This window comes from Centruroides sculpturatus, unplaced genomic scaffold (genome assembly GCF_000671375.1).
Source record: "Centruroides sculpturatus isolate CEXI.00-Female unplaced genomic scaffold, Cexi_2.0 scaffold981, whole genome shotgun sequence".
NCBI lineage: Eukaryota > Metazoa > Arthropoda > Arachnida > Scorpiones > Buthidae > Centruroides > Centruroides sculpturatus.
In genome coordinates, this window is record NW_019385906.1 from 42,870 (window position 1) to 69,968 (window position 27,099).

The 27,099-nt window shown below is 28.1% G+C and overlaps 1 long non-coding RNA gene across 1 annotated transcript; it reads right to left on the minus strand.

Moving 5' to 3' along the window:
* On the minus strand, nt 1-27,094 carry LOC111612510. The gene is made up of 3 exons (XR_002754614.1): nt 27,020-27,094; nt 23,552-23,717; nt 1-1,753 (listed from the first exon to the last, which is right to left on the minus strand). It is a non-coding gene; the product is annotated as an uncharacterized LOC111612510 (long non-coding RNA).
* Between the last annotated feature and the right edge of the window lie 5 nt (nt 27,095-27,099).

Genomic DNA, 27,099 nt, shown 5'->3' on the forward strand with positions numbered 1-27,099 from the left:
TAATAATATAAATTAACATATAATTTTGATGATGATTTTCCTTTGCTAAAAGTGATGGATTTGGTTTCTGAGCTATAAAAATTAAATCGTTTAATAAGATCAACAATGCTTTTATTTAATTTAATTATCCTTTAGTTGTAAGATACATAATTCTAATTTATACGTCGATTTTTAATTTAATTCTATTGTTATGTATATAATATATTTAAAATTAACTCGTAGATAGCAGTGTTTAACTCGAACATAAACATATAATTCCAAATTTAAGTACTTTCAGTAGTTACATAGTTTTAGTACATTGGTTAACTAATTAGAATTTGAATAAAATAAGATAATTTGTAAAAAAAAATTGAAAAAAGGACATTGTAGAGTGTATTTTCTGCTATTATTTTTCACTTTAAATCCTTCAATGATAGAGAAAAATTCTTTATAACACCTGCTTCATTATATTTAATAATGCAAATTTTTATATTGCTTAAGGCGCATCGAAGAATATTTCAATTTCATACTTTCACATAAAATTAAACGCTGAAAAAATTTTTATTTACATTATTTTTATACATTGTTTAATTTCGACATCGCTATATCTCACATTAATAATGTATAATTTTTCTATGAATAAATCATTTTCTTTCTTTTTTTGTGCGTGAAAATAACTTTTAGTTACACTATCTTAATTTTTTTATTTTCAATTTTAAATTAAATTCAAACTTTAATTTAAAATAAGAAGAAAAACATTCCGCTGCAGTAAAGCTGAATACGTACTGTACATCTGTTAAAATTCCATCGGTGGAAATTGGTAAAACTCCAGGCGATTGGTCAAATTTGATTTTAACGCATCTAATCAACCAATAGCGTATCCCAATATCAAATTTTCGTAATATATGAAAAGATTCTATTAATATTTAAGACGAAATTTTTTAAAATTGAAAAAAATAATAGTTCAAATTGAAAATATTACAAAACAAGGTCGAAGATGACAATACAGTTTCAAAATAATAACGAAAAGTTTATTAGTTATTTACCTGAAGGATGTGAGTGACTCATGCAACATCTATAGGTGGGATTTACAACATTGGAAAGTTCCCTGCTGAGAATACTGAGTCATATATTGTCTACAGTGTACTGTTAATTATCATTTATTGGATTTTGGACAGTCGGGGGCGAAGGGGGAAACGGTAGGAGGGATTTTGACGGACTAGTCACCAATCGTCCCTAAGGGTTTCTTTTCGATTTCTACACGAATTCAGAACGTTAACAAAATATTATAAAAGATTTTGTATGCAACCACACTCGATCGACAATATTTTTACCTCAGTCGTTAATGATAGGATCGTGACTGTCTGATACCGTCAGAAAGTTAAGATTTATGCTGGCTAACTGGATATATATTTGTTCACAATAGGACAGATGGAATTACTTCGCGGATCTTTCTTTGATTGCATTGGTTATCATTTCCTCGTGAGATTCTGTTTTTTGTAGGGAGATTTTTTTCGTAACTGCAGTCTCAAAATTAGATGGATAATGAAGGAAACGAATTTCCATGTATTTATCCCATTCTCTATGCATCTGAACAATTTAAATTGCTCAAATGCGTAGCCGAATGTGATAAATACGTACACTTAAAATCTAATACATTTAGATCTTAGAGATGGAATAGCGATGTTTCTGTTAGATAGTTTTTTTAGTGTTTTTATCTACAAGAAAAATTTAAATACTTTGCAAATTCTCTTCTTTTATGTGTTCGGAGTAGCTGAAAAGAAAAAAATAATAATAATTGAATAGAATTATTATATTTACACTTAATGGCATTTCATATTTATATTATATAATTAATACCTCATTTTAAAATATAAAATCGTTAAAATTTGAATGTAAATGTTTAATTCATGAATTAATGCGTTTAAACTTTTACCAACTGTTACATCGTCGGTGTAATCAGCTTGAACTTTGACGTTAAAAATACAATTTGGCGTAAATGTAGATGGCAGAGCAAAGTGATTTATACCACAAATGACGATAATTAGACTCATTTTAGGAGTTACCAAGTGGCTAAATCGATTGTAGTTGATTCAGTAGCCGCATCATAAATGATCATATCGCAGCGTGCCGCAGCACCCTCGTTTGTATTCTCCACGAAAAGTAGCTCCGAGTGGTAAAATCATTGAGAAATCCCCCTTCTTGTTAGCGGTAATTAATAGAAATTTAAATATTTTCATTTACCTTAACAGTTAATGAGACTTGCACGCTACGAGAAACGAGAGAAGAATTTCGTGAAAGGTTCAATTTGGAATTACTATATTGCTTCTCCCAGGCTATTAAATTTCGGAAATTTAAGAGGAGAATGCTAATTATTTCACTATCGGGGTGATATCTCATATCCATAATGGCCAATACCCTGCTTTTAATAATGCAATGTGTCAGATCACATGGTACCAGATTGGGTGGGTCTTTATTTTATCAACACGCGATGTTAGATTTTTCTTGATTGCGTGGGTGCAGTGTAATGATACAAAGCGAAGAAATTCTTTCGGTTAAAACCCTTGATCACCATTCAGAAGCGGAAAATTTTTTGGGCGATCACTTTTACTGTTTATTGTTGTTTTGCGAGATTGGTTTTATTGGAAAGGTTGATTTTTTTATGGCGGAAGTCTTGGTCTGATGGGAACAAGTTCGTCTTGTATCACAGGTAACATCTTTTACAATTTCTTTTGTTTCTATATAAACTTACATGTTTATGATTTGAAACTTCTGAACCGAAAAGTCAGTCGCCAAATTCAGTATATTCGTAAATTATTAGTTTATTTATCCGCTGTCAAAATGAAATCTCGTTACTCTAATGTTAAGTTATTGCACAATTCTTAGAGTATACCAGAAAGATCCGCCATTTCTTTATAATATAGCAGTTTGCGATTGCATTCTAGAGGGGATATAAGTTAATGGAGCAGAATATGTAGAGAAATTGCCCATCATAATGCTCATAAAATTGAAAATTCGCTATTTATAACCCCACAACAATATAATTACTCTCGATAAAATTGCGGTTTAAAACGGCCTACGTGACATTACTAAAATTTATTGCTAGGCGATATGTAACAATTTTTCTCATCGAAAAATTTATTTCTGATGGATTATTTCTTTCTAAGCTCAATATGTAGAGGTACTTATTCTTCAGTTGTTAAACTACATTCTTCAAGGGGAGGAGAACATTCTTTTTTTTTATTCGCAATCTAAGAAGATTATGAAAATTTTTTTCCATTCATTTCACATTAAATATTCACAAATATAATATTCTCTTGTAAATTTTCATTTCTAACGAGACTAAACGCAATCATTTCTAACGATATGAAGTTTTAAGATATCTGATTTCATAGCTAATGATCGTCAGGCAAATAACGTCTTGCATAAGCTAAACAACCTTTAAAGAACATTAACAAAATATTTGTATAAACGTGATCGAGTTTCATATTTATTATATTTTGTAATAATTATTATTTGAAGCGCAAAACAGATTTCCTTACCCGATACAATAAACATACAAAGCGGAAAATGGAAAATACATTAACTTCTGTTTCGTGAAAGTGATAGAGTTCTTCCAGTCGAGTTTTACCTTACTTTTATAGTGACAGAACTCGATTTCGCTCTCCACTTCATGTACTTCACTTTCTCTAAAAATTGAGTCGAGTAAGAAGCTCGAAATGGATCTGTAAAAATCAATATTTAAAGAACATTTTCTGCCTCTGAGGGCCTAAAATGTTATCTGGCCTAGAATTTATATAAATTTAAATTTACTCTGGTAAGAATGGCTGCAATTTTATTTATTTTCTATTTTAAATTATTTAATATCATTAATGAAAATTGAAAATATTTAGTAGTGTTTGCAGTTATTAACTATTTATACGCTCGTTTATGTTTGTGAATTAAATGAATGAAAATGGTTTCTAGACTTAAGTTCTGTTTTTAAGTTACACATAATCATTCATGAATATGGAAAAATTATTGAAATTTTTGAGTGTAAATGGAAAAAATAACAAAATTTTAACTATTTCTTCAGAAATATAGCAAGGAATATTCTATCCAAACAAAATGAGACGAATATAGTTAGTCGGAATAAAGCTCCTATATCCCTGTTTGCCTGGCTATACATGAGCTGTAGTGAAGATTAAACAATCAAACTATTACCGGGATAATCCAAATAACATTTTCATTGACCGGATTGATCGATTTTTCAGCTTTTCTTCATCAAATTAAAGGACATTGCCGGCTCCAATTAACCAGCTAATGGAAGCTTACCCAATAACGTCATGTGGCCTTGTTCTCGTAGTAAATAAATTTCCTCGAAGGGGAGTGATTGAATAAATTAAGCCAACCACCGTTAAAATATCATATAATTAGAAAAAGTAATGATTATATCAAAGCTATAAACTATACAGTAGACAGTACCCAATTAATATCATTAGCCTACACGATGTGATTTTGACCATACTTTAGGATCCTATTTAAGGATGTATAGATAAACTATAATTTTATTTTTTCAGAAATTGTTAAAATTCAAATCAAATTAATAAATTAGCACCACAACATGAACTTATTTATTTATAAAAAGCTATAATTTCATATTAAAATGATATTAAATAGTTACATTTATAGATCTTGGCAATATGAAGCGATATATTGATCTAAAAATAAATATTATATATTATTAAATAGATAAATTTTAAGTAAGACAATTTATGAAAATATCTTTACTATTTTCCGTACATTATGCTGTTATAAATGTGAACTTAATAACTAAGTTCCCTTACTCCTCTGTTGGCTTTAATAATAATAATTAGTGGTGTAAAGAATGAGAATTTTAAAATATTAATATAGGTTATTGAAAAGAATAACAGCTTTCAATATTAACAAATAATTCATTAGCATCAAGAAATTAAAATTCTTTATTAAAATCATTATTTGGTGTTAGATATTCTGCGATAAATTAAAAATAATCAGAGAAGCAAAGGGATTATTATTAATTTTGTAGTTTAGCTTTTTTATTATCAGTTTAATAGTCCTAGATTCGGCTACCGATTTATAATTGGTCCAGAATGCTGGGATTGTGACATCTGGTAAGGTAGACTGCATTCGAGCTTAGACCTAATTGCACGGTTTCTGTAACGTCGGTGGCGTGAACAATGCGAAACGTTTTTTTAGAATTACACAGTATCATTATTGATGTAATAAGCGGTTTGAAGTATCGCTTAATGTCTGGAGATTGCTAATGAAAGTAATTGTGGAAATAACAAAATATGTTAATAAATGAATAATATTTATTTGAAGATTAAGACAAGAAATTGCAAAATGTAAAAAAATGTAGTCAAAATGGCCTACTTGTATTATTTTTCTCAGAAAAAAACTAGAGAAGAGACTGAAAAAGTGTTCTATTTGTCTAGCACGTATTTTGTTTGAACTCATATTCAAAATCTTCATATTTTAATAGGAAAATATAATATACTGTACAAAAGACTTAAAAATTTGACATCGTCTTAAACAATTTGCTTGAACAAAGGTTTGAAATTAACAAAGAGTTTATTAGTGACATTCCATAATGACGACGAATTTAAGCTCGAGATGCTTCTCTATCTTTATGCTTGAACTCTGAAATGGGCAAAAATAAATTACAGAATAGAACTGGATAATATCCAAGCAGAGCTTTTCAACGAGATTATCAAATTAACAATTAACAAGGCTGCTTAAATACAAAGTGAATTTAATGTTGTTATATCGTGTCTAATCGATACGTTATGCGAGAAAGAATGCACAGGAAGTTGAAAGCTTGCCAAATTTTACATTTTTAAAATTTATTCAATATATAAAGAAACGATCACTTCCGGTTAATAAATTATAACAAAATTCAAATAAGGAAATTGCGTGACTGGGTTACAATCAATTAATTTTGGTTTTACAAGAAACTTCGCACAGATGAATGGCGATAAAGCCAATCGAATCGAATAATAAAATAACAAGGCCAAATACGGCGACGATGGCGAATGAAATATATTAATACCAACCTCGGCCAAAGAATTATTACTAATAGACGTATTATGATAAAGGACCTATAATTTTGTTTATTCGAGAAGCGGTTCACGTTCCAGCGGTAACTAGTTGTCATAGCAACAGAAGCGTATAGAGGTCGAGTTGAGAAATATGACAGCTGTAAATGACCGCGTCGCATCGCTTCGAGATATAGTCTCTATTATTTTTTTATTTATTTTCGTTTATAAGATGAATAGCCATATCGAATATATTTCGAATCTCTACGATTCTATCTTATTATTAATTTAGACCAATAACTAGGGACGAGTAAAGATACATTTATCCCCGTTGTGTTTAATGTCTAGCTAAAATTAATGATGCGAAACGTATGTGAAATTTTCACAATGGCAGTTTTCTAGTCGAAGATGTTAGTTTGAAATATTCGTCCTGTTTCTATACGTAGGCTGTGACCCCTAGGTCGGACTGTGGGTGGAAGAGAAGGATTTCTGTCCTCTCCAGCTGACGGATTCTCTACGGGTTGTCTATGTCCAATTGGTTTTTGCTTCTTTTATTTGCTACCGAGGCGCTATGTTCGGTGATAGGAATGGGCTGTGAAGCATTATTATTATCTATAAATTTGGCTTCTAGAATATATTCATCTCTAGCGAACTTTTCATGATTTACAATTGGTTTTAAATATAATTAACACTTAACATTACACCACTAACATTTAAACTGTTTGAATACAGTTTCAATAAAACTTAAGTTTTACTTGACAAACATATTTTCTAACTAAAATCGAACAGCAGAAAAAAATGTAAAATAATAATTTAAATTATAATAACTTTAAATTTTCAATAGAATTAGATTCTATTTATATATTTATCTGTTTCACACACACACATACACACACCATTTAGATTAATTGTTAATCATTTTGTTTACAGTTTCTTCTGTTCACAACTCTGTGTTTGTTCGTGTAGGCCCTATAGTTATTTTATTTTTGGCTTTAAATAATTCCTTCTGCTTAATCCAAAATAATCTTTGCATTGTTCTTTCAAACTTTTATAACTGTTGAAAGAATAAAAGAATTTTGTTGTTTTTAAGAAGTATTAAATAAATAATAGACTTATTTATTTTATCTTTTTTATATTTATATAGTTGAATGTGGTAAAAAGTAAAACATTTGTTTTACCTGACTGAGCAATTTTTTAAGTAACTTAGTTAAAAAATATTTTACTTGCTTCGGTAATTGTACATAATCGACTTTAATTTTATATTTCTTTGTGTTTGTTTTTCTATTTTAATCTTTTATAAAAGTAATTTCCTTTTAAGTAACTTAAGGCAGATGTAGAAAATCATTTCTGTTCATTTACTTAACGTTAATCATCGAAATTTCTTTCTTTATAAAGCGAATATTATGAGAATGAAATTAATGTGTGCTTAAAAAATATTGTTGATTTTTTTATATAGCTTTTTTATAGCGTTTATATATATTTTTAACAAAATAAAAAAAAATGTTGAAAACATTTTATAAATATAAATATTATACACGTTATTGCTAAAATGTCTTTTAAAAATAATATGCAGTAGATATCCGAATTAAACTTTTATTTGCCATTTAAATATTTATGCTATTGTACAGTTTAAATAAGTAAATATGTATTTGAATAGTGAATAAGTTAGAAGCATAAAATATATAAAATACGAAAATATATGCAGATAAACGATATTATAGCTTAAAACTGAGCTCTAAATTTAAATGATTGAAATTTGAAGGTCTATGAAATAATTTAAACAATTTATTAGAAATTTAAATATTGTAAGAAGGAAAAGTATATTTATATATATTTAAAGGTATAAATTATATTTATATCTACATACTGCTTACAAATGCGCTCATAGATATACAAGATCAAATATGATTTTGTTATGTATAATTTTAATTTTGACTGAGTGGAGAATAAGTTAATTTTTTTTAAATGATTGACGAAGACAGATTCAATTGCAAATTCAAGTTTTAATTTCATTATTGCTTCAATCTACATTTTAAAATCGATTAATACATTTAAGAAAGAATGAATCTTATAATATTGATCTGATCTCTCATTCTCGGTACGTTCTGCCAGTTACAATATTCAGTTTATTCATTCTCTGCTTCTGCTAAGTACAAAGTTTCTAAATAGGAATTTATATTATTTTATCGGAATATAATCTATCGGTAGAAACGACGAATGTCGAATTTCAAATATTTATTAAATAAGAAAAAATACTCATCTCTCTACTACTGTATTCAGTAAATGGTAAGCTTAATCGGAAAAGAAAATTGCTTTCGATAAAGTATGTGGAACATCATATTTTGTTTATTTTTGAGCACAATAAAACATCAGTTATTGGAGTCTAGAAGACTCCAATAACTGATGTTTAAAGTAAAATAAAGATTATTGAAAATCTGGATTATTCGAGACGGGATTTATAGAATACTTTTTTATTATTTTAATATTAATAAAACATATTTTTCCACAAATTCTATTAGTAGTAAGGAATATCGGATGTTGTATGTAATATATCATAATTATATGCAATATATCATAATTGTATGTAATTTATCTATACAGAATAAAATGATATATGACACGATAAAATACCAAATTTCAAAGTGAAACGTCGTAGGAAATTATTTTATCTTTGATATTGAAATAAATAAAAATTTATATTAATTAAGCCTGTAGGTTTTATTTATTTTGGGCTAAACTAACAGATTGTTGTGTTCCGAATTTCGAAAATTAAATCGATAAATAAATTTTTATTGATTTTTATTTTGTCTCTTCGAGATATGATACGACTACGAAGTATTGTATGATCTATTTAGAATTTTCTTCGTATTTTATTGTAAAACATAAATAAGAAATTTAAAAATCTTAGTCTGAAGACTGTTACAAAAGGTTAAAACGACTGTTTATTTCTAGAAATAACTGAATTTTGATTGATGTTCATAAACACATTGGTAAGCAATATGTAAAGTTATGAAAAGTAAGTATTTGTTCGGATTTAGACTTCATAAAGGGCCTACACTTACCTAAATCTTCACGAGAAAATTAATATAGAGATATTTAGAATTTATAAATTTTCAGATTCTTATTAATATATATTTATCAATCTGTACTAGGAGCTTCACCCCGATCACTTCGATAGCTTAACCCTTGCATTTACGATGCATCTATGTTGCAATTTTCAATAGTTTTTATAAAAAATACTAGTTATATATGAATTAAATATTTATAATAATAAAACAATGATATTATTAAAAATAAACAAACAAAATTTAATTTAAAGTAATGTGGAGCATAGTAGTAACAAATATCTTCGAAAAATAGGCAGATGGTGCATAAATTAAGAGCGTCCAGACACTGCGGCTTCAATGGGGTGTCGAAGATTGAACCTTGATATCACGTATAAGAGAAAAAAAAAACATGATTGCAGATATTTATATACTGTATATGTGCAGGTGTTTTTTTTGTACGTCTCTATAAATGCGTGTGTTGAATATAGAAACTTGTATATATATTCATATAGAAAATAAATAATGCTCAAAGCAAACTCGTTGTGAATATATCAGTAAACTTTCAGGAAAATAAAGTATTACTTTTATGGGATTACAGTTTGGGAAACTTAATTGTACCAACAAAATATTTTAGTTCCACGAATTTGTTTAGTCGGTTACTCGACATCTCCTTTTGATTATTATTTCATTTTACTGTAAGAAGTCTTTAATGCAGCTTTATATAAGATATTAAAATACGTTTTAGAATAAATAATAATAAGTTAATAATTTCATAAAGTATTATTCTTTAAAGAATAATGCTTTTATTTTAGCTTTGAAGATCTTACTAGCAAACTGAAAATTTAAACAAGGTTTTATTGTGTCCATTTTTCCGGTGATCCTATACATAGTTGTCATTAAATCTTAAAGCGTAGATGTAAGTCTTTGTGAAGCATTTTTGACATTTTCATTTGTGATGGCTTGTGTAAGTAGGATCTCATTGTATAGGAAGCTTTTCGCAATACATAATATAAATAATGAATGAGGGTGAACAGCGCATTGTAAAGGGCAAAGATGGTGATTCTGCAGTTCATGCGTTGATCGAATGATATTTGTTGCAAGTTACCTCCAGGATTCTCTGAAATCGATTCCTGTTGGTTTCCGTTCGTCTACCTCTTTGGTCGTCTTATATAATGAATCTGACCAGCTGGCATTTCTTTCAGTTAAACAACACACAATTTTAACAAAGAAGATTATCATTTAATCTATGATTTCTGTATCTAAGAAATTCTTAGCTTGACTTATTCCTTTTTTTATTAGAAAATATACGTATTGACCTATTGGTTTTATTAATTTAAAATGTTATTTCAAAAAAATTTCCTGAAAAATGAAACAAGTAAAAATAATTGTTTTATAGATGTAATTGAAAAATATTTTCTTCATTTTGAAATTTTGCCAAAGAGGGGTTGTTAATTTGTTGATGGTCTCACTATTCAATAATATTTTTTGAACTTTCGATTCGCTATATTGCTATACGCATTACAGAACAAGAAATATTTTTATTTAACATAAAGTTAATCATCTGATCAAGTCTTATTATTGCATTTAAAGTGGTGAACGAATGGCTATAATCAATTAAAATTTTAATAATTCCAGAATAAAATTACGAACTGAAAAATTCCATTACAGATGCTAACAATATACAATACCATAAGTTCTATAACTATTAATATATGTCTACGTGGCATATAGTTATAGAACTTAATAGACTTTCATCATAATTGTTTACGTCATTCTTTTGCTATGTTATCATGTAATTTTCGAAAACGTAATCTCTACAGGATAATTAAAATATTTCTCTATCAAATGTAAACATGTAATTATTACTTTTCACAATAGAGATAGAATCATTATTGATGACTTTGTTCTACCTTATGAATTTTGAAACGGATATATAATATTTATTATATAAATGTTTATTTTTAATGACATTTCATTGACGAAAAGAGCTGTAAATTTTTAATATATTCACTTTGTAAAATAAAATATTTTTAAAATTTTAACTTTCGATTTTCTCATAAATTCATTGACAGTTTCTCTGCTGTAAGGTAAATTATTAAGTTTGAGAAATATTAAATGTAAGATTAGAAGAATAGGAAAACTCAGATAATTTATGAAGCGTATTGAGAGGTATAAATATCGTATGATCCTAGAGAAGTATGATCAATCAGAATATTTAAAGTAGAGTATATATCCTTCGGATAAAGTAGTAAAATTATTTTATCATATCACTAATTAACATAAGATATTTGTAGTAAAGTTAACGAACACTGGCTGTATATAATTTATTTATTTTTATATAATCCACAAATTCGTAGTGTGCAATTCTTTGATATCATATCCAAATAATTCACAAGTCTTTTGAGACTTCTTATACAGCTTTTAAACTAGAAGTGACACGATTCAGTATTATCGCTCTCTTTAGACTATATTTAAAAGCAATAAAAGTGCAATATATTACACAAATTTGCCAAGTACTAAAGTAACATACTACTAAACCAAATATACAAGGTATATATACATATTAGAAGACATTCNATAATTAAATCAGCAAACTCTTTCATTATTTGCCGTTAAGCTTTCGTTGCCTGCATTAATTATGAAAAAAATAAATTATTTCAAGTAATCTGATTAACTTATTAAAATAATCAACGGATAAAAATGAGACTTGCACTGAAAAATATACACAAATGACACAAATTTAATTCTGTGATTATCTATTATCTTTGTTTTCTCAAATGTAAACTGCAGACAATAAATTATATGAAATAACTAATGGGTAATCATATTTATTCAATAGAATATTTTGAAAGTAAAGTGATTTGAGTAAATATTAAACCTAGTTATGGAGTAAATGACGTCAACTATCTCGTTGTTGGTAAATGTATATCAACTGGAGTGATATTAATTAATGTTGTTTTCGATTAGAACTAATTATTTTGGTGATTAATTAATTAAATTGTAATACGCAAGAGCTAAAAAGTGTACATTATGTTTATGCGTACAGCCTTTCGGCATAATCAGGATATGACTGAACATTATTTGATTAGTTGATAACATCGGGGCGCTAAACTAGTACGCACCTGTACCTTGCGACTGGTTGTATTATTCATTAAATCATTGTCTGAGTTATTCAATAATTAATACTGATAATTTACATAATAAAACCAAAAATATACTTTTTAGTGAATGTTTTGATGGGACGCGTGTTATATTTGTGTTTAGTTTTCTGTAATTACGTTTAAGTCTTTAATGGGTTTATTACGTTTATTAAACGCATAAAAAATCTTCCAAGTTTTAAAAATACCATTTTGGATTTATAAATTTACAAAAATCTAATTATTTTATTAGAAATATTTGTAAATGTTTTAGTGTTTTTACATAAATCAGTCTGTTGTTTTTTTTAACGTTCTACGAATCGTGACATTTTCTGATGAAAGAATTTCAAAATCAGATGACATCAAGCGATATTCTAATTATCGGGTTATTTTCATCATTTCAAATAAAAGAACAGAAAAGTGATGACGCTATTTAAGCTACAGTAACTTTTAACAAGATTTTCTGGCATCGTTATTGAAAGGAGGGCGCCTCTTCCTCTAACGATCCGAGAATAATTTGAAAGAAAAGAAAAATGAAGCGGAATCTTTGTTAATTAAGAAACCAAATCGTTAAGATAAAAATCTTTGACGGTTTCCGGAGAGAAAACATTACTTAGCGTCGTACAATTGCATCGTTTTTGTCCTCATCTGGGCTTGATGTGGATAGAGGATTAGTTGGATCATCTCACCAATCACGGTTTTTGTTAGAAAAAAGTAATCAGTGAAAACTATTTAATAGACGAATACGTTCATTCAAAAAAAGTAGAACATCAAAAGGGTGGTTCTAGCTTCTTACTGAACTAAAGTTGGCTTTCCACTTATATTTTTCTATATCTTTTTCTCTGAGCAAATAGAAAAGTTTTGATTCGGAAATACATACACGAAAGAAAGATTTACATATATTCATACTATTGATTTTCTTGGAAAAATATTTCATTTTATCATTGCGTTATTACGGGAGAGAGTGTCAAGCTAATATCTTAAAGCGAGAGATTAAACATTACCTAATTTATCATTGCGAGTATTGTACAGGATAATTCTTAAGATATATTCTAAATTGATTTTTTAACATGCAGAACTCAATTCCATGTTAGATATAATAGCAACAAAGTCGATTTATTTAAATATTTTCAAGATAAAAAGTTTTAAATATTGCAGTATCACTTAAAATAATTTAAAATTTAGACTATGAAAATGCTGATACATGAACGATGGTGATGAAAGTCCATTACATCAGATATTCATCCTGGTATTTGCTTTAATAACTTCTAGAAGAAAAAATCCTTTATATAGATGCGAGCTAGAAAATGCCGTCTGCGATTGTTCAGTCACGTTTCAAACTATCAAACTCTCATTAAGAGAGTGACACATCGCTAATAGCTGAAGCAGCTCTACTGAATCATGCTGAGAAGAGCGGATAGTCTACAAATATAAATAACATCTTCTTTCCGTTTATGTGTAATTTAGCTTCATTAGAAATTATTCATTAAGTACCAAATATGATAAGGATATTTTTTTATAAGAGCAGGTGTAGATGACAATCATTAGAGAAACTTCGTAAAAATTCTCTTTTATATTATCCTAATCGAGGCGGGTAGGAACGCCTTACTGTTTAAATATTTTGAAAAAACGCCTTCCTTTTATTAAAAATTGAATTTTAAATAAACTTAGCCCAAATTATAGCATTCTCAACTATATATAGAATTAAAAAATGAATAATGTTCACGTAAGATTTATTATCGTTACTCCAATGAAAACTAAAATGAAGGCCTAGACACACAATCAGTGCTTGCGTGTCTTTTCGTGTCGTCCGGCTTTTATTTATTTTTTTTCTTCGTTAGGGTTTGCTGCACGCCTTCCTTATTGGTTACATGCTACCCAAAGACAAAAGTCGTACATTGTATGTCCTTGGAAAAGAAGACACAGGTCGAGCTTAACCTATTTGTTATCCTTTTATTGGAGTTTTTGTTTTGTCTGTTTCGAACAATTAAATAAACTCTATCACAGCAATCCATTTCAAAACTAGAAACTGACACTACAGACATACAATAATTTGTCTCTTCCAGGTTTATGTTGACGTTAGTATTTAAAGTAGGTTACAATTTTCATTGTAAATTCAGAATATGAAGTTACGTCTGCGCTTTTTGTTGCGAAACCGATCTGGTTAAATAAAAATTAAAAGTTCAACCAGTCGATTAATTTTTAACAGCGAAAAGTAAATTTAATTTGAATTTTTAAATTAAAAATTCAAATGTAAATATCTGGTTGAGTAAATAGTGTAATATTACAAAAATTTTATTTACCCGAAATGAATGTGATTTATGAATTTTTTTCAATGAAAATTTATGATATAATATCGCTCTTTGTAAAGATTCTCTGGCTAATATGGCAATAGTTGTATTTCAATCTGCTCACTTTATGTTTATTTTTAATTTAATCAGTTAAGAAAAGAGGTGGAAAAACATTATATTTCTATCGATTTCCTCATAATAAAATTATTTTCAAGACGAAACACAACGTTTAGAGCGAATTACATCTTAAATATTAGCTGTTGGATTTTTCATTAAATACATGAAAGACCAAAGTCAATATTGTAACTAAGGGCAAAAATTCGTGATGACGAGAGTCGTTTGTGCATGGAAGTATTAACATTTTAGCGGTGACACGAAACAAACTGCAATATAAAGTACCACGTTAAAAGGTTTTCACTTATTTATGAGAAGTTAGGAGTTCGATAAGGAACGAGATAGTTCGGCCTTATCTAGATGAGGTCAATTTGAATTTCTCGATTCTTTCGCTTCGTTTATTGCATCATTTGTAAAACATTTACATATTTCCACAGAGTAAAGATAATTTGGATTTATGCCAAAAACTGGTAATTTAAACAATGTTTGGTGCTTGCAAAATGACGTATTAACAATGGACAAAGACTGATAAGCCAATTTAAATGTTTCAATAAAGTAGATTACGGATTAGAGATTGATTTTTTCGCTAAGAGTATGATCAATATTTTATTAAAATGTTCTTTTATTCGTTTAAAATAATTTTTAAACCGATTTAAACGGACGCTTACAATAATGAGCTATAAATTTATACATATGAGTAATGGAGGAATTCGAATCGATATCTGTTCGATTATTTAAAAAATATAGGTATAATTGGTATTAAATAATAGGCTGATCTCATTTAATATCGCGTGAAGTGCAACTGCAGGAGAATTTTTCTGTTAAAACAGACAACTCTTAGTTTTGTTCTGTTCATTACAGAAGTAGTCATACATAACTTTCCCGTTTTCTGACCCTCATTCAGTCGAATATTAATGCCGAAAGGGACTGTTTTAATTAAAACTGGATCGTATTTAATTGTAGTAGAAGAAGTGGTATGTCAGTCGCTTCCTCTTACTATATTTAGAAGACATCCAATTGCATAATTTCTGAAGGAATATTAGTCAGTTGAAATTTTTATTTTGAGCGATTTATTCTGCAAAACGGTCTTTTCAACAAATCTTGTAGATATTTGCCATAAATTCATCGAATGTAACTAGTGTTATTCGTTTAAAATGCCAAGAACTTAGATTAAATAAAATCCCATTTTAAGGATTTATATTTTACATTATTAAAAATATACTTTTATTAACAGAGTTTAACTGAAATTCCTCGCATTATTTTAATTTATTTTAACTATTCGTTATGGTTACTATTAAATACAGTTGTTTACATATGAGTAACTAATTCAAGCCAGATTTATAATTTGGCTATTATTTTACATTTATTAGACTTAAAAGTAGGCTAAATTTAAATTATTAAGTGATGATACAACCGATTCCTTTTCTTTACAGTACTGCAATTAGATACAATAAGCGAAACGTTATTTACAAAATGAAAGTTAATAAAGCCTAATTCATGCTCTGTTTTTTAAATGCTTCTGTAGGCATTTTAGGTGAAGGTAATAAATAACATTCTAATGTTAAATATTAAGCAAAAACGTGCCGCAATGTATAAAAACGGAAACAAATATATTATTAAAATACACATTTAATCAATTACATTACAGATACTACGATTTAGTTTTAACATGGACGTAGGCTTAAATCAATTATCGTATTAAATCTCTTAAGTTTAATAAGAAAAATTTTTTAAATGTTTCTTCGTAATGTTGAATTAAATCAACATAATTTTGAATAATTTACAGATTTTTTTTTGTTTAAATCGTAATTTGCTGTATTACTTATTTATAAAACTAATATTCTGCTTTATAATTATGTATATTATTTCTATAAAATAATGAAGTAAAACATTACTTTTGCATGATTCATAAAATAATTATTTATAAAATAAAATTAAAAATGGAATTTTTATACAGTTTTTATATTTATTAATAAAATATTACTTGCTTAAATATTTATTGTTAGCAATTCTTTTCGTTTAATGAAATTAAAGAAATTTGCCAATTTTAGTTTCTACGAATTATCATAGTTATTAAAATAGTGTTTTTATTAAGAGTTTTAAAAAAAATATTTAACCAGATATCTGTTGCATATTATCATTAATATTATTTGAAAATTGGACTGATTAAATTTTTTGTAAATTTGCATGATTTGTCGTTTGACATGAAAAAATGTTCATGATTTATGGTCTGATTTTATTCAAACATAATTGTTTAATTATCCGTAATTTTAAATCTTTTAAGGAAAATTCAAAGAGTAGGAATACATCGACTGATTTTTCAAATATAAGTTTAAATATTTATTTATTTTTATAAATTATAAATAACTTTAATTGACGATATTAAATACATTAGTCACTTAGTATTTTATTACTTAACAATGTTGCTATATTGGGGAAATTTATACGTAATATTTACTAGCTTTATTTTATTTGAAAATGAATTTCTCTATAATTTTTAATTATCGTAAACTAATATGCGCTATTCTTCACTTCTAATTAATTAATTCTTCATCACAATTATTGGCTAAAGATTTATATAGGCTTTCTCAAATAAATTAATTTTAGTTCTGCAACACTTCTTATAGGATAACTTTAATAATAAATGAAAGTTATATTATATATATAAATTTTTCCATTTTAAACAAACTAAAACTTTATTTTATATCTATTAAAAATTTTCTTACTTTTAATAATAATATGAAAATATAGGCAATCCTTCAAGCCAGTTATATATATATAATAAAAATATCTTAATTTTATATTTCATTTTTCTTATTAATAGTCAATTATATTTATAAATAAATAATATAACCTTTTTCTCTCTATACGCCATTCTAATAATCCTACAAATGGTAAAAAGTAGGACCACTTGCACTTAGACATTTTATTTGGTCCGCCATTTTATAAGGTTGTCCACCCCTGGACTAGACTAACGTAAAAATATTGGGTCATTAAAAGGAGTTATCTTATTTTATTTCTCTATAAATAATGTAGATATCATTGATTATAATTAGAAAAACTATTGTAGATTAAATTTTAGATTATCAGTGATGATATAATTTGAATGATGATGATAATTTATTTTTCTCGATAAACAAGCTATTTGAAGTTTGTTACTATTGATATATTAATTCATTCGCATCTCTTTATATTCGGGCATGTTAAATTTTCATGCAGGTTTTAGATTTTCTTTTATTTTTTATTGTAATTTCTTATTGTAGTCTATTTATCAGATTTGTCCGGTTGATGGACTTGACAACATAAAAGAATAAAACTATATTCGCTGATGTCAGCATAAAATTAAATTTAAAAAGTTTGAAAATGATTGACTACTAAATAAAATCTTCTGCTAACGTTAAAGAATATTTCGTTTAAATTAATCGCAAGATTTATTTTTTTGCTAAAAAAAGAACTATTTTACTAAAAGAATTGTTCGACTTATATTTTTTTAACTTTGATTCTTGTAGATAAAAACATTGAAAGAAAGAATTGAAGTTTTCAAACATACAATTTATTGCCCTTTAGACTTTTGCCAAGTTTCAGTTAAGCATTTATTCCGTTTTAGACATAAATAGAAGTTAAAATTATTTTTGTTATTTCGATTTATTAGTTATGTAGAGGAATCTCTACAATACTCTTTTGTTTTTAAATTTTTAATATATTCACTTTGTAAAATAAAATATTTTTAAAATTTTAACTTTCGATTTTCTCATAAATTCATTGACAGTTTCTCTGCTGTAAGGTAAATTATTAAGTTTGAGAAATATTAAATGTAAGATTAGAAGAATAGGAAAACTCAGATAATTTATGAAGCGTATTGAGAGGTATAAATATCGTATGATCCTAGAGAAGTATGATCAATCAGAATATTTAAAGTAGAGTATATATCCTTCGGATAAAGTAGTAAAATTATTTTATCATATCACTAATTAACATAAGATATTTGTAGTAAAGTTAACGAACACTGGCTGTATATAATTTATTTATTTTTATATAATCCACAAATTCGTAGTGTGCAATTCTTTGATATCATATCCAAATAATTCACAAGTCTTTTGAGACTTCTTATACAGCTTTTAAACTAGAAGTGACACGATTCAGTATTATCGCTCTCTTTAGACTATATTTAAAAGCAATAAAAGTGCAATATATTACACAAATTTGCCAAGTACTAAAGTAACATACTACTAAACCAAATATACAAGGTATATATACATATTAGAAGACATTCATTACCGATAATCTTAACTTAAGGGAATACAAACAAAATATTTCAAATAAAATACAATTATTTGTAAAGTATTACAACAGACCATATTATTTCACTATCACGTAAATCTTGAAAGGTATCTTGTAACTAACTGTAAGCATGTTTCACTCACAATCATATTTCTCATCAGTCGTATACTTTATTTTAGAACTCGTTGTCAAAATATAGACAATTCTGACATAAAATCTTCTATATACAATAGTATAACATCTATATAATAATAATATTTTAATTAAATTTTATTTCACACTATGAACTAATTGAATCGTACAAATTTTAAGCTACCTTCTATCACACTATATGTAAATAAACTGTAGTATCAAACAATACTGTAATTAATTATATATAAGTGAGGATCAATCAATTAAAATTATAAGTAAAGAAGAAAAAATCATGAAAAGTAAAATGTGGAAAAATATTTAAGGGAGATCGGGGCAACTTCGGCAAGCGGGGCAAGTTTGTCAAGCGCTTTTTTTTAAAAAACAAATTAAAAGGAGACTTTGGTTATAGGTTAGGCAGTTGAGTTTTATTGGTGGCTTGTTGAGTGTAGTGTTTTTATTGTTCTCCAACAAGCGTAGTTGAATTATCAAGCAAATTTTCATTTTCGTTCAATTCCATATAATATTTTTTTTCCATTTATATTGAATTGGCAGGTTTTGTTATAATTCCATGATAACGAAAGTTACTTTTCCTGTTAGAAGGATGTAACTTCAACTTATTCACGTGGCCAGATCGTGGCTTGGCATTCTGTTCTCAGGGTTGTACTTAATGTTTCGAAATCATGACTAGCGGGGTAAGATCGGCAACATAAAGCCACATTAGAAGCAAAGGATAAAAATCAAACAGATGATAAATGAAAACATGTTTGCATTTGTTATTCATGTATATATGTCTTTGAACTTGCATTTCGTTGTAATAATATTAAATGGGTGTTGGATTTGTATTTCTTTGTTTTAATAGTGAATTCCAACTTATACATTGTTAATAACATAATTTTATATACGTGCCTATCTTGCCCCATTACTGTTGCCCCTATACCAGGGGCAACTTTAATAAAAATAATTAAAATAATTACAACTTTACAAAAAGAGAGAAGTTGCCGATCTTGCCCCTATACCCGGGGCAACTTCGTCAATTTCTCTCTTCTTGTAAAGTTGTAATTATTTTAATTATTTTTATTTCCAAACTGATTTTAACCAGTTCTATAGTAAGGTAACATTCCAATAGACAATATGCAAAGCTTTTTTTTTCAGTTTACAGCAGTATTTATTACACAAAATTTAAGTAAAGCTTAACATGCCGATCTTGCCCCGATCTCCCCTATATTAATAAAAAATAATAATACAGTAATGTAATAATAATAATGTATATCAAAATGGCTTGATGATGTAATAAAAGTATGAGCGGCAATGTTTTAGATATTATTTTATTAATACTTGAAATGTAATAAGTTATATTATAGGATATTGAGTTGAAAAATATAGGAGGACTGTAAGTTGCCAATGTTGTAATATCAACTATTACAATCTTAAGATGATATTTATTTTATCTGTAATGACTTTTACAGTGATTTATTGATCTGCAATTTGAAAAAAATTGTAGACCTATAAATTCCCATTGTTGTCCACCTGTCCGTCTGTCCATCTGTCTGTCTTTCCTTAATCTCGAAAATGGTGTTAGATACATGAAAATCAAGACCAAATGTAGAAAGCGTAGGGAAGGAGGTTCCGATTAACTGTAAATCAATGTCCGTTGAAAACCGGAAGTCAGATTTTTTTCAATTCAAAACATTTCCCCTGAAAGGAGTTAGATGACCGGCACGATTCTATTGTTAAAAGAAAGTGTGATGTACAGGGGCAAGATATTACAGTACTAATTTGAGGCAGAGAGAATATATTTTAAATTAAATAACTTAAAAATACGATTAAAAATTGCAGCCCGGCGTTGTGACGATGTCACAATAAATAATTGCTCGTTTATAATTTATGACTTATGAGGACGGACTATAGATAAATCGAGTCCACTGTCAGTGGTATTGGTAGAAGGTAACTTATATATTGTATGATTTAATTGGTTCGTATGATAAAATAAAATTGTAATAGAAATATTAATATTGTGTAGATGTTTTACTGTTGTATACTGAATATTCTGTGTCAGAATTGTCTACATTTTGGTAACGAGTTCCAAAAATAAAACTAAGATTGATGGGTAAAAATGTTTACAGTTAGGTATAAGGTATCTTTCAAGATAAATTGTCTCATAAACATGATCGTGAAATAATATAATCTGTTGTAATTTTTTTACAGATAATTGTATTATATTTGAAATATTAATGTTTATATTTTGTCTTCCCTTAAGATTATAGGCAATGAATGTACATGAGGTATAGACCTATATAGCCTACTGTAGATGGTAAATATGTTACTTTCATGGCAAAGTGGTGTAATGTATTTTTATTGCTTTTAAATATAGTCCAAAGAATGTGATAGTGCAGAAACATGTCACTTCTAGTTTAAAAGTTTAAGCAAAAGGAGTATTAAAAGAGTTATGAGTTCTTCGGATACAATATCAACGAATTATACATCACATATTCATATGGATATTAAGAAACCAAATAAATTTATGATATTAGATAATATGATGAGAAATAATGCAACATAAATAGTGAATAGATGGGACGATTGTATACTGATAACTATAAAAACTAGGTTTTTAAAATAAACTATAAACTAATAATCATTTATCCTAATTAGAAATAATGTTATTAATTAATCACGACTGCCCTAAATCTGTTTGCAGAAAAGGCCAGTATGTATAATTTTATTCTGTTATCAATCCGTATTTTATGAATAATTAAAGTTCTTTTTTTAAAGATCTAAATAAGCATCGAGGTGGAATCACTAAATGCTTTACTTTCCAAAATTTTCTCAATTATATATGAAGCAAAACAATTCGAAAATTAATGCTTATAATGCTGCTAGTCCTGAGAACGATAGATGAGTTTTCACAGTGATAATAATGCATCAGTAACATTTGAACTTTAGATTGATTTACAGTCGAATGTACTGAGCAAAATTTCATAATGGCATTGTTTTTCGAAAACGTACCTTTATTGTGTTTATCGCTATTTTTACTAAGATCTATATTATATGAAGAAATGTGCGCATCATTTGTTCGTCGCACGATTACCAACATCTGAGAAGACGGTTGCCATTCCCAACAGTATTTATGATAACTTCGCTTTCCTGTTTTCTCTTTATGCATATATGTATATTTCATATATATATATATAAACAGCTAGTTTTCAAATTTTATTTAATTTGCAGTCTGACTTTAATCTTTGATCCGTAAATATGCGTCGCATTTCTCCCGAATTAAATCAAGCTGTTTAAACTCCTATAAACACTATAAGTTTTGCTAGTAAGTAGGCTTGCATTTTTTTCTTCTTTTCTCATTAAACGAGAATTAAGATTTTTTATTATAAGCTTAAAATAATTAATATTCTGCTAAATTCTTTTATAAAATAAGTAAAATTCCTAGCTTTATCTTTCAATTATAATTGTTAAATATTTAAAGTATATCAAGTCGAATTGTTAGGTATAAAAATATAGGCCTAAATCAGTTTAAACACTAGTTAGATCTGAAACTAGCAGCTGTTTTATCATTTCTCATTCCCATTATCTCTACTGGGCTGACGTGACTGCGTGGGTTTCGCAGATTGGAATGGAGAGTTTTTCCCTATACGATCTTAGTCACCCAATTAACTATGCCGTTAGCTTACATCAACTTTCGCCAAGATGGGATTAGGCTACCTAATTTGGTTTGCAAATGCTACTCGAAAATTTAAAAATAATTTGATATCTTCTCTCCCCCCATCTGCCGAAAAGTTATTAAAGAAATTGCAACTTTAGCATAATTAAAATTTGCTTTCTAGTTGTCGAATAATTTGTATATTTTCTTCTAATTATTTTCCTACTGACATAAACTTGGGAATACACACGAAGATCGTTTCTTTTACGTCTCTGTCACAGAAGTGGCGTGTTTAAAAATAAAATTCTGTAACAGCGCTCTTCACTGTCACTAGTTTGTTAGATTGTCACATTGTGACACGAAGTGCCTCATTAACTCCGATTGACTTGGTATGGCATGGGCATGGGCGTAGATTAGAAGACAATTGCCGCCTATATTATCTCGAGTGATTTATATAACGTGTAGTTGGAAAACATTTATCTTCTTAAATACAACTTTTTGAACGATTTCAGATTACATCTTCCTTCGCCAACCAATTTCTAAACAAACAACGAAAATAGAACCGCATAAAATAACGTTAATCTCATGTTTGGAATAGTTTATCTTCAAATTGGGATACCAAAACCATCTTCAAAGAGACTAAACGAACGAACAAACAATAGTTTCGAATCTTAAATAAAATCGTGAAACCATTATAACAACGTAGTTCGTTAAGAACAATCGATACTAGGCGCCATTTTGAAACATGGATCACTCGAAAATGCTGGATGAGAATTATCGATAAGTTTCGATAAACTAACGACATTCGTTATTCGTGAAATAATAATTACAACATTTTATCTAAATGTGGTTTAAAATAAATTACCTGATTTTAAAATATTTTCGTCCAATAATTCTTCTCCATTTCGATGACATCACGTCTCGACTGGCGCAATCGATGCAGTAGCCATAGCAACATCCCGCGGGATCTTCTCGTGTAAAAGGAGAGAGTTTACTTCGGTTACGTTAGAGTAGTCCGATACAAACTATTGCTGAATAATAAATAATACGATAAAATTTTAATAAATTTATGAATAAAACTAATGACGTATTCAAAATTTTTATAGAAATATATCCACAAGTAATTTATAACTGTCGATAAATAAAAGGAAAACGTAGTTATCATTCGAGTGTGACGTTAATGGATAATGCGCGTGATCTCTGTAAAATATAATAAAAATTGTAAGTTGTTGATTTCTAAAGTCAAAATTCGAAATTAAATCAATATAATAAAAGGTAAAGAAATTTCTTAGGAGAAAAGCCATGATGAAATACTGTCTCGCACTATTTGATTCACTTACGTGATATTGCGTGATTTGGAACAGTTAATCTAAATTGCCGACGACAGTTTGAATTGTTTTTAAATCAGTTTGTTGTAGGAAGTTATTATCTGTTAACATCTTTGAAATTGAACTGATATTTCTATTCTCGAATTAAAACTGAATGTCGTGATCAATCGAATCGAAAGTTTTCTCAATATCTAAAAATCTCCTATAAGAGGGAAAATAGGACATTTGAAAACATACAAAAATTGTTTTATATATATTTCAAATATAATTAACGTAAAAACTATTTGTTATATGATGCAATGTGTAGGATATATTTGTTTCTTTTTTCAACAGATTTTATAAAAAATGTGCTGATTACTAAACTAGATATGCCACTTAGTCAGCCTGACTGCGTAATGTTACTATTTTTGTTATGTTTGTCTGTATAATGCCTTAACGTATCACGCCCATGATAACTTTCTAAATTTCGGGTAGGGTCCCATTTAATTAAGTAGAATTGAAGCCACTCCCTAGGGTCAACGGTTCTCCCACTTCAAGGTTATTTTTCCTAGACGCGACCTAATCTGTTATCTATAAATAAGCCGTACGAAACGGGCTCTGCACTAAATAATTGCATACATAAAAATAATCGTAATCCGTTCGAGAGGTGACAAATAACAACAAAGGTTTGGAGACAATTTCTATTCTAGACCAACCAACCCGAAAGAGGAAGAAGTGGTCGAGACCTCTCATGCTCTACAAACTGTCCTAATCTTGACAGGATAGTTTCCGGTGACTCATCTACTACGATGACGAAACCTTTAGGGTTGTTTTGCTTCTTAGTATTCTCTACCACGACGTAATTCTTTAAAAACGGGGAGTGTTCGCTCTTTTGAGTGACGAGGCTCATAAGCATTGCCGACGTTACTTTCAAGGTTGAGATTACGTAAAATAAATTGCGAGATGATTAGCGGAAAAGGAAAAGAATATCCTTCCAGAAGTTTGTTTTCATTTCTAGACACAATAGAGTAATTTGTGTGCTTGTTGAAGCTGCAAATTTTTCATCGGAAATGAATTAGACAATTTTGAAAATAATCCGTACGAAATTAATTTTTTACTAGAAAAATTGCTTGCCGATTCTTATTTAATGGCACAATAAATAAGAAAAGTATGACCAGGTCATAGCTGCTTTTATACATTAGCTATTGTGACGGAAAAGTAGACATTATTATTGAAGATGAGGACATTTGTCATTGTGGATAGATATTCTATTCTCTTTCTCGATCGCTAGGAAAATAAAATATAATCATTCAGACAGAGATGAAAAATTACTTTTTTACATTTTAATCCTCCTCAAAGGCCGATTTATTTTAACTAAATAGATAATTTCCGGAGAATTGATGTTAAAAATACATATCTTGTTATATATATTATTAAATTGTCGATATCGACGCGATGATAGTAATAATATGTTTAATGTATGTGAGACTGATTGATTTATTATTATAGCAGACAGTAATAACTACATATGATGTACTGATTAAATACATTATTGTAATTTTATAAGTAAAATATTAATTTTATAGATGAAAAAGATCGATAAAAACGCATATCGAGTATATGCATGCTGTAAAGATTTTTATAAGAAAGATGAAAAAATTTGAAAACTTTTGCTATAAAATTTCGCTAATATTATTGTAGAAATGATTAGAATTGTTTTTTTTATTTTAATTTTTATTAAAATTTAAATTTATGGGAAATGAAATTGAATTAACTGATGTTATGAAGTTGTTAAAAATTGATATTTTCTATTTAAATTTATAAAGTTTGAAGCTAATGTTTTGTACGCGATTATATATCAAAATGCGAAAAGGGTTTTCTTTGCAGATTGATGATAGAAAGGATGCGAGTCAACACTTTCGCTATTTGTCACTCTTTTTTATTATTAAAGAAATCGAGAATAATGAAAGCGTTACTTTTGCAGCCAATTTAATAAATTTATTTATTCGAGTCCATATGTTATTTATCATCATTTGTACCAGTTTGACGCGAGAAATGTATAACTGAATACTGCTTAAAATTCATAATTATGAAGACAGTTAACAATGTTTAATGAGTAGTAACTTGTTCATGCCCTCCAAGTTTGGCTTTTCCATTTCTCATAACTTATATTAACTTGTCAAACCTGATTAAGAGAAGAAGGATAAAAATATTGATTCTTATTGAAATTTTTATACAAACGCACTCTGATTTAAGTAACCCTTTTATGAATTTAAAAGTGTACTTTTCGATGTGTAAAAAATACTTCGATTGTTTTTTAAGAATGAATTATTTAGTTTATATTTTTTTAATAAATGGCAATTTTGACCTTTTAATGAGCGTATTGTAGAAAGATCCAACGCCATTCTATAACATTAGGCAATTCTGTCAGGGCTCACCCGTTTTAGCAAATGGCACATTCCGCAGAAGGGAGCATGATCTATAGAGGAATTTGCACACATTTCTGTATTGCCATAATGTGACGCATCGTGTTACCCACCGAGAGATTACCACAGAAAACACTAGAGACGATACACCGTATCGAGCATCCCTACACTAAATATGAAAGGTGTGATGCGCAGTTTCAGTTAAAAAGTGGCAGCTTCGTACTAATGAATAGACCATACATTAAATTATAAAAGAACGATTGCACTAGCTGAATATTTAAGACAGTGCCGAATCAAATAAACAAAACAAAAAAAAGTTTTAACTCAAAATAAATTTTATAAATAATATTTAGAATTTAATATATTTATTTGGTTCTATGATATTTTAGGAATAAATGCTAACCCAAGCGTCGTAACTGAAGGTGATCGTGCAGAAGAATATAAAAGAAAAAAAAAGTAAACTTTAGTTATGGGTAAAAGAATTTAAAGATTTCCAATTGTAGCCGACACGCGTCAATATTTTGAAAAGAAGTATTTTAGTAATTTGATGAAGCAAATAGAAATGAAATAAAAATGATTGTTAAGTTTAGGCATACTTACAGGAAGTGCAGGCAGTTGATCTCGATGTTCTTACACAAATATTGGGGGTAAAAAGTGTCGAAATTGGAAAAAATGTTTCG